This window comes from Castor canadensis, chromosome 11 (genome assembly GCF_047511655.1).
Source record: "Castor canadensis chromosome 11, mCasCan1.hap1v2, whole genome shotgun sequence".
NCBI classification, from domain to species: domain Eukaryota; kingdom Metazoa; phylum Chordata; class Mammalia; order Rodentia; family Castoridae; genus Castor; species Castor canadensis.
The window spans coordinates 40,211,928-40,225,312 of NC_133396.1; the positions used below are offsets into that span (position 1 = coordinate 40,211,928).

The 13,385-nt window shown below is 43.2% G+C and overlaps 1 protein-coding gene across 1 annotated transcript in view; it reads left to right on the plus strand.

Annotated features, from left to right (window-relative positions):
* Asic2 (acid sensing ion channel subunit 2) overlaps positions 1–13,385 on the plus strand; it is a 1,110,269-nt gene that overhangs the window by 495,908 nt on the left and 600,976 nt on the right. The gene's annotated exons all lie outside the window — the stretch shown is intronic.

Sequence of the window (13,385 nt, forward strand, 5' to 3'; positions counted from 1 at the left end):
TGCAGCCATGAAGAAGAATGAAATGTTATCATTCGCTGGTAAATGGATGGAATTGGAGAACATCATTCTGAGTGAGGTTAGCCTGGCCCAAAAGACCAAAAATCGTATGTTCTCCCTCATATGTAGACATTAGACCAAGGGCAAACACAACAAGGGGATTGGACTATGAGCACATGATAAAAGCGAGAGCACACAAGGGAGGGGTGAGGATAGGTAAGACACCTAAAAAACTAGCTAGCATTTGTTGCCCTTAATGCAGAGAAACTAAAGCAGATACCTTAAAGCAACTGAGGCCAATAGGAAAAGGGGAACAGGTACTAGAGAAAAGGTTAGATCAAACCTAGAAGGTAACACCCACGCACAGGAAATCAATGTGAGTCAATGCCCTGTATAGCTAACCTTATCTCAACCAGCAAAACCCCTTGTTCCTTCCTATTATTGCTTATACTCTCTCTACAACAAAATTAGAAATAAGGGCAAAATAGTTTCTGCTGGGTATTGGGGGGGGAGAGGGAAGGGGTGGAGTGGGTGGTAAGGGAGGGGGTGGGGGCAGGGGGGAGAAATGAACCAAGCTTTGTATGCACATATGAATAATAAAAGAAAAATGAAATAAAAATAAAAATAAAAATGTTTCACACATTTTATGAATCCAGTGAACACCCAAGCACTCAGGATTCACCAAAAAAATGTGTGTTAATTTACAAATGTCAATGATAACAGGTTACTGGTGCAAAGTACCTGTTTATTAAAACTGCATGCATCTTTGAGCATTTACTTACTTAATGTTTTTAAAATGAAGGTTATAATTTCTTCAGCATATAATATTAAACATGCCTCACCTATTTTGAACCTAATATAGTGTGTTAAAGTATTCCTCATAACTGAATACATTTCTGAGGGTTAATTTAATGTAATCAAAAAATGGTTCTGCATCTGTGAGCAATTCATTCAGTTACTCAAAGGCTTAAAAGTTTTAAGAAATGTATCATAGCTGAATCATGGGAAATAACCCTGAGAAACTATAGAAGAAATGTTAATGAAACTTCAGAGGGGAGATCAAATAGATGATAAAACTGAGATGAACGTCTAGGTTGACAAGGATTGATGGAAGACACTGATAAAAGAGAAGAAAGAGAAGAAATGAAGAGGAGTGAGATGCCAAAGGTCTAGTCAAGTAAAAATACTAGGTTCAAATAGTCAATAGGCCATAATAATCAAAGAGCAAGGTTATGATGTAGGCAAATGCATCACCACGGTGAGCAAGCAAAGCAATTCATTGGATGCCCATGTGAACAAATGAAATATGTAGTAAGTGTGGTCATGTTGGAAAGACTTGACTGAACCTGCAGTGTGGACCCCTGTATGATAATGGATACCTATTATGATTTGGGTATGAAATGCTCCCCACAGGTTCATGTGTTGAATGCTTGGTGCCCAGCCAGTGGAACTATTTTGTGAAGTTCTGGAAGCTTTAGAAGGTGGGTCCTAACTGGAGAAAGTAGTGTGTCCTTGGGGGCTGCCTCTGGTTCCAGGCCCCTCTCTGCCTTCTTTGTTTCCTGCCTACCATGATATGAGTAGCCTCTGTCATATGTTCCTACTGCCCTGATGTTCTGCCTTAGCACAGACCCAGAATCAACAGAGCCAAGGCCTATGGACTGAAACCTCTCAAACGTGAGCTAAAATAATTTCTTCCTCCATTAAGTTGTTTATGTCAGGTATTTCATTACAGCAGCACAAAAATTGACTAATTTTTTCAGGTATTTCATTACAGCAGCACAAAAATTGACTAATACACTACTGAAAGCAAGGGAAGCTGTCCAGGAGGGTGACACAGCAATGGAGCTCCCACAAGTGGGGACCTAGATGTGGCTGTTACACAGGTGCATTCAGTGGACAAGATTAGGAGTGGTAATTTTGGTACAAGAAATATACAGCTAACTGAATAAAACAGGTACAATATGGTAAATAATCATGAATCCTTTTTTTGGCAATACTGGGATTTGAACTCAGAGCCTCATGCTTGCTAGGCAGGTGATCTACTACTTGAGCCACTCCACCAGCCCCAAACATGAATATCTTTAAACTAACTAATGTCACATTGAATGCAAGATGTTTTGCTACTTTTAATAATAGCACCTACTTTTTACTGAGCTTCATCAACATCACCAATGATATGATTGCCATTATTTATTGAACAGCAACTATGTGCAGACCCTGGGTCAACTGCTCTGAAGGGGAAGAGCTCTGTTCAATGTTTTACAAGTGAGAAAATTGAGATGTTGATCATTTTTAAGTAAATTTTTATTAGGATATATTCATTATGTAGGGAGGATTCATAGTGACAATTCCAATTAGACTTATATTGTACATTATTTACATTTCCTCCATTGTCTATCCCCCAGCCCCCTCCCCACCCCACTTAAAGCAATTGCAAGACATTTCTTAGCTCTGTTTCATATAGGTATTTGAAGTCCATCAACCATACCATCACCTTAATCTCCTTCCTTCACCCCCCCCCCCCCACACACTGGACCTATTTTACAGTCCTGGTCTTTGTTATTAATATTTAAGTTGATATTCAAAGGAGTGTCTCAATGCATGCCCATTGTGGGTATGCTTTACTTTGGTCCATTCAACCCTTTCCATTACTGTCCCTTAACCCTTTAACTCCTGCCCCCCCCCCACCATTTTTCAACAAATTTAAGTTACATATGCATGTTTCTATGGTTAGTGAGAAGGGAGGTAGTATAAAAACCCAGATCTGTCTAACATAAAGTCATGCACTATCTTTCTTCCCCCTAGCTCCTGATTATAACCCTTTCTACCATCTACTCTAATAACATAATCCTTATAACTCTCAGGTCCAGTCTTTTCCTGAAAACCCTTTAATTGGAGTACATTGACACCTTCCTCTGTCCCTATGACTGTGTGTTGAAAACAGCAGACTCAGACCCTGTGGATAGTGATGAAGTTGGCTAAATGTATAGTAGAGAACAAAATTAAAAGAAAAATATGGAATAGCAAGTAGAAAATGTCATATAGCATCATTCAAGTAGAGATCTTGTTTTAAATAAAAAGCATATTTTCACTTATGCCATACTCACTGAGTCAAAGTCATCATCTATTGGAAGATATAAGCCTTAGGTACCACAATTAATGGCAAGATGTCATAGTTACTAAGACATATGAATTCCAGAGATGTTAAAATGTGGAAAAAACATGTCTATGAATGTGTCTATTGTATGCACATAGGCACTGGGTTATTCTGTGAAGTGCATGTTCTACTGTGGGTCACAGCCAACAGAATTTGAAAACCTCTGTCCCTTGTGGTGGAGGTGACAAGGCATCCACAGCATGGTTGTAGCTGCTAAGAGTGCTCAGCCTGGCCATCCAATTAGTGTGCCTGACCACAGACAGTCCTGGTGGAGCTCTAGCTGCAAGGTGCCCTGTGACCTGGCCTTTGGGAAGCCATGCTCCAAAGAGGATTGTGAACCTCCCCTTGTGCCAGGACCAAGCATTAATGAAGGTGCTTGGCATTTCAAAGATGTGACCGGAGGTGTTCCTTTCTCAAGTTCACATTATACGGAGAAAAGGTCCTGGCCAGACAGCAACACGTAAATTAATTGACGTGTTGGGAGATAATCAAATGGGAATTCATATTCCCCAGGCAATACTCACAAGGCTCAGAGCAGGAAGCTGCAGAAAGGAACTGAAAGGCCAGTCCAGGGTATTGCAAAACAGACTCTGGCTTCTGACAGCAAAGTTTAATGATGGGAAGTGAGAGGATAAAGAGTTTAGAGCTTTGGGTTTCAATTTGACCTTGGTCTATATCATTGATTGATCCATTCATTCAACAAATATAGAACACCCATGAAGGCATTGGACTAAGGCTGGTGGAGGTCACAGATTGTGTGTCAGAGAAGAATTGACTGCACAAATAACTTTGGCCGGTCCCTACCCTAATCCCCCACCTCTGCCTTCTCCACAGCTGCCCAACCTGTTCCTCATGACCCCTTGTTGCAAGCTGTGACCAGTGCTAGCTCTCAATCCACTCTGGACTGAGATTAGGGGGAATCACTGTCTGCTGCCATGCCTGGTGGAGCTCAGCATCAACTCCCAAATTCCCATGTATGGAGATGATAGGCAGCCTTCACTGCTGGGGTCCTTCTAGCTACCCTGAGAAGCTGAATACTTCCTTGCTTGAAATAGTTTTGGGGCCATAGGCAGTGAGTGCCAATCACAGTTGGTCTGGTTTGCCTACCTAAGGCCTTGGTGCCCTCTAGTCATACCATAGCTAAATGTATCGCCCCCCCCCCTCCCAAGATAGATCTACTCTCATGTCTCAGTTAATCCTTCCCACGGTCCTGTGTGATAGAACCTTTTTTGTTTTTATTGTTTGTTTGTTTTTTGGTGGGACTGGGGTTTGAACTCAGGGCTTCATGCTTGCGAAGCAGGTGCTCTACTGCTTGAGCCATGCCTCCAGACTGTGATAGAGCCTGTAATACACTCATCTTACAGAGGAAGAGACTGAGGTTTATTCTATGTCTTATCAGTTGCTTTTGTATGGTCCATGTAACTGATGCTTATGGCATTCCTCCTGAGTTTGAACTGTCCTGCCACTAGGACAGTCCAGCACAAAGCTGCACAAAGAATGAGGTTTAATCAACATCAAGGGGGCACCTCAGTTTTCCTATCTTAGAGTATTTCATTCAGTTTCAAAAATAAGAGCTTCTGGGATAACAAAGCGAGGCACATGCTGTGCTACTGTGTGCATCCATGGAGAGCCAAGTAGGAGGAGCAGCAAACAGAAGTCTGGAAGGCTGGCTCCACTTCTGGGTTAGCCACAGTGCTGTGGAGCCCCAAGTGAGTCCCTGACCTTCCCTGGATCCAGTTTCCTTTTCTGTCAAATCCCTAAGGCCTTTCAGTACTGACAGGCATGAAAACAAAAGCGGGGAACATTATTGTTCAGAGGTGTGCGTGCATGCGTGTGCGTGTGTGTGTGTGTGTGTGTGAGAGAGAGAGAGAGAGAGAGAGAGAGAGAGAGAGAGAGAGAGAGAACAGAGCTCTGTGTTAGATGTTTAGCATTGTACAAGGAACATTGCCTTGCATGCTGACGTTCTATGAAACAGCAGAGACAGGTTGTTTTCTTCTGTTTTACATTCTCTCTCTCACTCTCTCTTCCTTCTTTCAATATGCAGACGAGGCTGGCCTGGATCTCACTGTACTCACATGCCTCCTGCCTCAACCTTCTTATCCTGTTTTATGTTTTCAGTCTGCTCAATTTTCCTCTCTGAACCTTGTCCATAGCCAGGTACTGGGGCAAGGAACAGAAATCTCTCTATGCTGGACTGAAAAATGGACCTAAAGGACTGATGATCTTGTGGGGAATCCAGGAAGCCTGTCTTTTTGCTCAAGGGATGCAGATTCTGCCATGAAGAGAGGAAAAAGGCCAAAAAATGAGCGGCCCAGCATCAAAGTGAGTTACTTCATAGTCTGAAGACCTCCTCTCCCGTGAGGTCTGTGCTGCCTGCCATTCTTTAGCTAGGGTCAGAGTTTTTCTTTTTCTGAAGTATGGACTAAAGTGCAAATATGACATGCAAGCAATCATGGAATGTAACACACCTCCCGAATACCACATTCTATGAGGGTTCACCTTCCCAGAGCCACCTGCTCTCAGCAGCTGAAGCCTGATTGATCCTCAAGGACAGGGGAGGGCAGCAGGGCTCAGCCTCAGCCACAGCCATGCCTGCAGGCATTCTGTACAGAACCACAGCACCCATTAGAATGACTGACCCAAACCCTGGAATGGGGACTGGATACCACTTACTATATAGTTAACACAGACGTGTTATACAGTAAATTCTGATTGCCACTCAGTAGGGTCCCACAAGGCTCTTGCAATTAAGAATTTGACAAGAATTCTTAGAAGTATAGCTGCAGTGCCAATTTGGTTTGATCTCTTCTTCTGGATCTTGGCTGATCCTTGTGTGCACGCCATGTCATCTACAGTCTGGGAGTGCTCAGAACTTCTCAGTGGATGCCTTGGTTCTCTACACACTCCCTTGCACGTGTTGCTGAGGTATAGCTCTTGTTTCTTCCCCAGATAATCTCTTCAGAGACATCACAGACCCCCAAAACTATTTCCCTTAAGTCTCCACAGCTTCTCTCTCCCTCCTTCCCTTCCTCCCTCTCTCTCTCTCTCTGTCTCTCTCTCTCTTCACCCACCTCTTTCTCTTCACCCTGGCCTCTCTTCTCCCTTAGATCTTTATTATTTCGATCAAAAACTTCAGTGAGTTCTTTAGAATTCTCCCTGCTGCACATCTTACCTGAATTCTTCACAAGACAGAGAATCTGACCTAGCCAGCCAAAAGCCTCCTCATTCAGATTCTGCAGGTGTGGTGAGAGTCTGGAATACTCATACATTGATAATCATTGCCCCTGTTACAGTCACTTCCTCAACTCTCGACCCTTGATACGATTTACAGACTGTTCTCCATCTCTGCTAATGCAATTGCTTAAAAGGACACTTTAAGAATAATCTTATCCATTGATTTTTTTTTTCTGGAGGTTTTTATTCCCTCCAATAAGCTCTGCCAATTGCTGGCTCCATTTGTTAAACAAGGGAGAGCTGTGTTTTGTTTGGGTACTCTCTAACTAGAGTTTTCTGTCCACCAACAGTGGGGCAAAGGGGAGAGATTTCTGTCACCCCTTGGGTGAGGAAAATGGGGCCCCCTTCTGGAAGAAACATGGATGCCACAACACTTCCTGTGTCAGACTATTAACAGCCCCTGGTTCCCTCCCAAAGAGGCAACTGTTCAGGTTAGTTCCTCTTTGTGAATTTCATAGGCAGCAATAAGTAGGATCCTCAGGAAGACCAGACTTCCTCAGGGAAGCTTTTGGTAGGAAACCACCCTGAAAGGTATAGGATAAACACCAGAGACTTTTTTTAGAGCAGATCTTGAAAGAGGTAAAAGAGTAAAAGGTTCCCAGGGTGAGGGGACCACAGAGTTCTGGAAAAGGGCCCAGAAAGAGAAGCTGTGATAAATGCTTGATCTCCCAATTTTACTGAGTGCAGAGCCCAGAGAGGAATGAAGTCAGAGCTTTGTCTGTTCACATTTCTCTACAATGATATTTTTTTTCACAGGACACAAGTCTTGTCACTTTACCAAGAGTTTCCAAACACATTACCTCATTTTAAGCAGACTGGGTCCTGGGAAGGTGCTCTGTGTGAGGAGTGAGTCCAAACTTCACATTCATGTCCTGACATCCCTCCCCACCACCTGTCACCAACGCAGCCCCACAAATTCTCCTGGGGACACTCCATAACACCCTGTAGTCTGAGTTGTGTCTCCCCACTGTGCGCTCCCATGGTACCTTTTCTTCCCCTTTATATCAATCATTGAACTGTGGTAATGTCCACTTTCCAGTCTCTTGACTTGGGGAAAGGAGGTAGAAAAGGGAGGAAAGCACTAAAGGATGCCTTATCAAGACTGTGATCACAGGACAAGGGGGAGCTCTGTCCTGCTGTGGGCTCTAGGAGGCATGTCTTAAGATTTGTCACCGATTAGCAGGAGCTAGGAAACCTCTCCTCCCCTCCCCATCCATCCTTGATGGAAGGCAGGTAAGGGCACTCATCCTCTGCTCCTCTAGGCCTGTTTTATGCCGGGATAAAAGGGGCTTGTGCAGACAGGGATGGTGGGGGGTGGGCGAGAATCCCCCCAGCAGAGTCAAAGTTGTTCTCAGTATGCAGCCTCTAAAGGTGAGGCACTGGCAATCTGCTACACCTGTCTCCCTTTTCCACTTCAATTCCCAGAGCTCTGGGCCTAGGCCCATCTCAGTGGTGCATTCAGGACACAGTAGTCTCAATAAATACCCAGTAAATGCGGATTTGTGCATGCAAACTAGGCACACCTGCATGAAAATGGTATGTATGTTTGGTTGTACTCCTTCACCTAACATCCTTGGCAAAGACTACTTATCCACCAAAGCATTCTTAGCAAGGTCGATAAAGGTATGGCTGCCTAATTATGTAGTTGTTTTAAATTGAGAGATAAAATTGTATATATTTATTGTGTAGAGCATGATGTTTTGAAGCATATATGTGTGGCTCCATTGTCACTAGAGTGGAAAGTGAAAAGATCCCTTACCATCCCCAACTTTCACTGGAACATGGGGAAAAAAAAAGACAAGAAAAAAAATATTTTTCCACCCACCTAAGCAAAAAATGTATTTACTGTAAGTGATACTAAATATCTCCTTCCCAGACCCTCCTTCTTCCCTCTTTGCACCCACCCTTTGTTTGTGGAAGTGCAATGGGCTAGGGTGCCATGGAGGTGACCAGAGCTGCTAGAGGAGGCCAGGTAAGTGAAAGAGAAAGGCACAGAGTAGGAAGTGAAAGATAGAGACCTAGGGGCTGAGCTGCTTATTGAGAAATGACATTTCAATTGCCATCTTACTGTTTTGGGATGGGAACAGGATGGACAGAGGGACAGGAGGGTAGAAAAAAACAATCAAGGAAAGGCCTGTTCCTTGCAGTCCCAAGCAGCCCTTAATTTGTCATGCACTTTCTGCATTGTTTAGCCTTTGGAGCTAAGAAGAAAAGGGAGCATAAAAAATCTTGGGTTAGGGATAACAGCAGAAAAGGAGGCAGAGGAAGAGGAGGATGGAGAGGAAGAAGAGGAGAGAGAGTAATTTTGCAAATTCAGAAGGTTCTGTGGTCAGCCTGCCAGAGGGGCTGGAGCTACACTTGTCTTCTCTTTCAAAGCTGGAGAGAACTGGACATGTGTGAAGTGTGTCTCTATGTGCATGCTTGTGCCTGTGGCTTTCTAGGCACAGGGTTTGAGCGGCTGTCAGTTGTCATCCTGGGTCCCTGGATGTGTTGGTGTGCACATATGTGAGTGAGCTTGTATCAATGTGTGTCCGAGAGCCATGTGTATGTGTATGTAAGTACCGACTTTGAGATCTATTTGTCATGTAGAAAGGAGCAGAGCAAATGAGTGAGAAATCTTAGGAGGATATCCTCTCAGCTGCAGAAACACGTTCTGCACAATTCTGGGCTCTGACAAAGAGACCAAGACATCCTTATTGGGTGGAAAAGGATGATCAGGCATCTTCCCGAGCTTCCTGCCTGGATACTAGCTCTCCAACCAGTCAGTGTAGTTCCTCTGAGTCACTGCAGGACAGTGAGGGCACCTAATATTGAGGTTTGGAGCCAGATGGCCTGACACATGGCCGGATAAAGACAAGGTCTGGAGGCTACCTTCCTTCCCCCAAGGCATCTCATGCTGATTAGGAGGAGGGAACAATACAGATAAGATTATTTTATTTAATTTTAATGATTGTTTCCTTTTCAAATTAAGGGTATATTATAAACATTGTAGCATTTCAGAAATGCACAATTTATGCTTATAATACGAGCACTCAGGAGCCTAAGTCAATAGGAGAATCAAGAGTTCGAGACCAGTCTGGTCTACATAGTGAGATATTTGCCCAAAACTTAAAAAAAAAAAGGAAGAAAGAATTACAGAAATTCTCCCATGCTCCACTAACATTTTGACACTATTTCCCATACTTACTTTCTTTGCATATACTAGCATTTTAATCTATAATCATCATGCATATAGTCATATAATATATCTGCATGCAGACACATATATACATTTCATTGTCAGTTTTTAAAAAAATGAAACAACACAATGTTTTCCACAACTTGCTTGCCTCTCTAAAAATTTCATGGGTATCAGTCTATGCCAATTCATATAAAGTTGCACCAGTCATTGAGATGGATGCATGCCATTGCTGGTACAGATGGGGGCAATCTGTTTATCCAGACCCCCAATGAAGGACACATCCAAAGTTTTCTAAGTTTGTGGCAGCAGTGAGCATCCGTGTGTGTGCCTTTGCAAACCCTGGTGTGATCCTTTCAGTAAGGTCATGGCAGGAGGTTTGGTTCTGATGGGACCTGCTAGGAAGGGAGGACTGGAGAACCACAGGATTCTAGTTCTCCTGCTGATGGTTCCTAGTTTCCCATTAATACACAGGGAAATTTCTTATTCTCTGCCTCTGATGCCTTCTCTATCCAGAAAGAGACACTAAAAATAAATTCACCTGTCTCCTCGTCACTCCGTTTATTTAACTGTCTTTCTTAAGGATTCTCAGCATATCTGTTGGGGTATGAAAATACATACTCCAACAATTCACCTACAGAACAGATTAAATGTTGCCTCTCGCTTTGGGATTTCACTATGCTGCTCTGACATGCTAACATCCCCAATACAGATAGTTCTGTGAGTTATGGGCCAGCCAATGTCAGAGCAAAATGACCTGGTTAGAGTCCTAGCTTCTGTGTCTCACTGCTGAGGAATCAGCCAAGCAAGTTGTTTTACCTAAACTCCAATTTCTGAAAATGTGGATAATAATGTCACAATGTTAAATGAAGCGATGTATTTGTAGCAATTAGCACAGTATCTGAGATGTAGCAAGTGCTTACCAAGTCTTAGCTACATTATGATGACTATCACTGACCTACAAATACAGCATTTATATATAGTTTAAACTAATTTCGTTATAGTCTCCCTCATTTCCATAAAAGACATCACCACATACTCACTTTGATTTAGAAACAGCGAGTTTGAGATGGAGACCTAGACTTAGATGACAAATATTCTTTTGTTTACAATATTTACTTCTTTCCCAGCTTATTGCATTCTTGTAAAATTTCTAATATAACAAAATGTGTGACTTGGAATTGTGAAAGTCTGAATAATTCTCTGTCCAAGATAATCACTGCTTACCAAAGAATATTTCTCTGTTTTTTTGTCAGTTTATTGCCTGTTTTCCTCCTCTACTAAAACCAAAGCTCCAGGAATGATAAAAGTTTTCCTATCTGTGTTAGTCAGCTTTCAGTGACTGTAATAAAACACCTGAGATAATCAAGTTAAAAGAGGAAGGGTTTATTTTAGCTTACATGTTCAGTGGTTCTACCCCATAAGCAGATGAACAACATGTTCACCTGATGCCAGGAAGGAAAGAGAAGAGGGAGACTGGAATCATATAATCCCCTTTAAGGGTACACTCGCAATGACTTAACTTCCTTCCACTAGGTTCACCTCCTAGAGGTTCCACCCTCCCAACAGTGCCAAGATCTGGGGACAAGACTTTAACATACTCAAATGTTAATGTTGTCTTTGAACAACATTCCATATTCAAACTATAACACTTTCTGAGTAACCATCATCAAGCATCATAGTCTGACATATTGCAGAAAATCAGCAAATGCTTCCCTTGAATAAGTAAACAATTATTATCAGTAACTGAGGTGCAGGGTTCTGGTAAGCTTTGGGATAGAGCTAAACATGACTGTGTTTATTGCAGCTGGATGGGGCAAATTATGAGGGATTGGGTTGTGAACTAGTGAGACCCAAAGTGTAAGGGTATATCTATCTAGAAGGGAGAATCAATTACCCTCAAGCCTAGAGGCAAGGCAATACCTGTCAGCTCCACAACCTGTCAGCATATTTAGATAACTTGAGTTGTGACCGTCATGTGGGTCTCAACAATGAGAAATCCAAGAGTGAGCTCATTTCTGAAACCCAAGTGGGGGACATCCCACTCTTTGGGGCTTGTTTCAGGGGTTCGGGAATAAAAGGTGGAGTCTAGAATGCCACTAGGTTTGTTGAATACCTAGTAGGAGGTGCCATGGGCCTGGGGCAGGGCAGGATTGCGAGACCCAGCTTACAACACAGGGAATAGGCAGGAAGTAGATCCAGAAGGCCACAGCTCTGGGACCTTGCATGGAAGAGGGCTTGAGAGTTATTCAGGAAGCAGACTCTCAGAGTCACTAGGTCAGATCCAAGTGACTGAGAAGAAACACAATAGCAGTGGTGACTGTGCTACCGAGAATGTGATCCAGTGCCCCTGGCATGAGCCATGTGACAGGAGAGGAAAGCACACCTTGCTTTTGCTGCCTTACTGGTTTATGTTAACAGGAAGAAATGGCAGGGTGGGTGCAAGCTATGAGCACATGAACCGAGAAGTGTTGAGTCCTTCTACCATTTCAATACAAATGGGGTCTCCATGACCCATAGTTTGGAGTGCCTGAGCCTTTGACAGGGACTGGCTTATTTTCTAACTAATCCTCACTATCCCTAACTTTCTATGTCCCAGAGTCCACCCATAAGCTGCTGTCAATATTGAGTTCAGATGGAATTAATCCATTCCTTCCATGTCTCATACACCAGACAGGGGTTTTCTATACATTATATCATTTGAGCCTCACCAAAACCCTCAGTGGTATGTACAGTCATATTCCAGATGAGAAAACTGAGGTTCGGAGAGGTAAATCATTTTCCCAAGGTCACACAGTTATAAGTGGAAGAACCAGGAATTGAACCCAGTTCTCTCTCCAAAGTCCATGTTTTAACCTCTGCCCTGATGCCTCCTCTTTGAGCCAATAAGGCCCCTTCTGGGCTCTCATCAATTTTTTTTTTTTTTTGGTGGAGGCAGCAAGGATAGCCAAGGGGCACTGGTCAGACCACTGGGTTCCAGATTTCCTCCAGCTCACACTACTCAGAGATCCTGTGTCTCCTCTACAGGTCACTCTCTCTTCTCTATTATTTTTCCTTCTTTCTTTCTTTCTTTCTTTTTTTTGGCATTGGGTTTTTTACTCAGGGCCTCACACCTGCTATGCAGGCATTCTTACCACTTGAAACACTCTGTCAGCCCTTTTTTTATGATGGTTTTTTTTGAGATAGGGTCACAGAGATTATTTGCCCAGGGCTGGCTTCAAACCTCAATCCCCCTAGACTCTGGCTCCTGAGTAGTTAGGATTACAGGTGTAAGCCACCGGTATGTGGTTCTTCTCTATTCTTGAATGAAAGAATCTAAGACTTGGAAGGAATCTTAAGGTCATTGGGCCTAAACCACCCCCTGTCATTTAATGAGCATATCAAATGTTTAAAAATGTGGTCAAGTCCCCTTTAGACAACAGCTTTCCTTATTGAATATAACAGAGTCCCCCAGATGAACAGGTGAAACCTGGAAGGAGGTTCTTAGGTGCTCCAGAGTTAACTTGCCTCTTAGGAATCTTAGAAATGGACCTCTGTAGGCCCTCTTCGGCCCTACCACCTATGGATGCTATGCCACCCCCAATGCCTTTAACTGTGCTATTATCCTCTGACAGCATGTCCGGCATGGTGCTAAGCCCTCTACAGGCATGACTGCCTTCTGTCTTCCCAACAATCCTTTGCCAAAAATATTATCCTTATCCCCACTTTGTTAATGAAGAAAGCAAGACAAAACAGTCACAGAAACTGACCTCAAACCCAAGCAGGTCTCATCCAAGGCCCACACTGTCATCTTTTTGCATTCTCTCCATTTACATTCCT